Source organism: Protobothrops mucrosquamatus, unplaced genomic scaffold (assembly GCF_001527695.2).
Source record: "Protobothrops mucrosquamatus isolate PMUCROS unplaced genomic scaffold, P.Mucros_1.0 scaffold499, whole genome shotgun sequence".
Taxonomy (NCBI): Eukaryota; Metazoa; Chordata; class Lepidosauria; order Squamata; family Viperidae; genus Protobothrops; species Protobothrops mucrosquamatus.
In genome coordinates, this window is record NW_015386815.1 from 128,770 (window position 1) to 130,250 (window position 1,481).

General features: G+C 49.0%; 1 protein-coding gene across 1 annotated transcript in view; it reads left to right on the top strand.

Moving 5' to 3' along the window:
- Positions 1 to 783: 783 nt before the first annotated feature.
- Positions 784 to 1,481, top strand: part of LOC107288207 (interleukin-1 receptor type 1) — a 27,400-nt gene continuing 26,702 nt past the window's right edge. The window contains exon 1 of the mRNA XM_015816793.1: positions 784 to 808. The gene's annotated coding sequence lies outside the window, so the exon portion shown is untranslated. The remainder of the gene's footprint in view (positions 809 to 1,481) is intronic.

Sequence of the window (1,481 nt, forward strand, 5' to 3'; positions counted from 1 at the left end):
CCACCAAAGCCGCGACTGGCGGGCCTCCTTCCGCCGCCGCTTTTGCGCCGCTGCTCTGGGCCGGGCGGAGGCGGGGCGAGCCGCTGGAAAGAGGAGCCGCGGAAGTTGTTCGATCTTGGAGCGCAAGTGTATTATCCGAGGTTGCAACAGCAACTTGTGTGCGCAATAGGGCGCAATTTCCCATCAAAGAACTCAGAAAAACGTCTTCCGCAACGTTAGGTGGCTCACGAAAATCCTCCCCCTCCCATGCCAAATGTTGGGCAAAACGACCTTTTGCTTTCTTACTGCTATTTCTGGGGGCTCTCAAGTGCTCCGTCTCCGGCATTGAGAGCGAGGCTGAGATTCCTCTTCATTCCTGTCTTTCACCCCCGCCTTCCGGCCCGGCCCACTTTCCAGTCCTGGTGGATCCTTGATTCCAGTTACAGCTGCCAGAGAGAGATAGCAGGGTTATCTCTTAGCCGAAAGGTTGAATCATGACCTGTCACCCACACATGTCTTATGGCTTCCTTCTTGGTGCGTTATAACCAAGTCGCCATGCAAGCCTAGCCAGCTCCTAGTCAAGCGCTCGCGTTCATATCGCTCGAGGAGGCGCGCTGGGCCGATCTTGGCCGGCTACTCAAAATCCGGAATTACCGTTTGGATGGGAGACCGCCAGAAAATCACCCAGTGGAAGTCGAGAAATCACCCAAGAAGGAGGCAATGGCAAAACACTTCCTTTGTGTTACCTGAAAATCAGAGTGGACATACCCATGGAATTTGCAGCTAAGTTCCACTTGAGGGAATCCTTATCTATTTATCCATCTTCATGGTACCTTAAGATTGTTCTTGTTCAGGACGTGTGTCTGAAATACTTGGGGCTGGGAATCGAGGGGTGGTGGGTGGGGTCCTTCAAACAATTGTTTATTTGTTTAAATTTATATGCGACCCATTTCATGTTCTGGCACACATCAGGTATGAAACTTCCAATCTTCTGCAAACGTATTGAGGGCGCCTTCAAGAGGATGGATGGGTGGATAGATGGATAAATAGATAGATGATACAGAGAGAGGGGGAGGGAGGGAGGGAGAGGGAGATTTAGCGCAAATCTTTTTTTCTGTTTCCGCAACACTGAATTTGTCTGTGCGCTGAGCTCAGATGCCTTCTTTACCAGGAAAACTGGTGGAGCCGGTTTAATAGGAAAAGAAGCAGCTGTTCCGCGCTCCCTCTTCTAGGTTTCTACCTCTTTTCTGAGGGTGTTGGTTTTGAGAACTTCCTTCCGGAGGGAAAGTTTGCCAGCAGAAAATCTATAGGTTTCTATGTTTCCGAAAAGCTCTTTTTACAGAGATAAAGAATTATGCAAATCAGAGGGCAGTCATATTTTGCGCCCAAAATTAAAAAGCGAAACGCGGTTCACTTGCTCGGAAACAAGCATGCGGACTGTTGTTTCAAAGTATTACCTGTCCTCTTGCATTTCCATATGGAAATTTTATTTCGAGTTATCA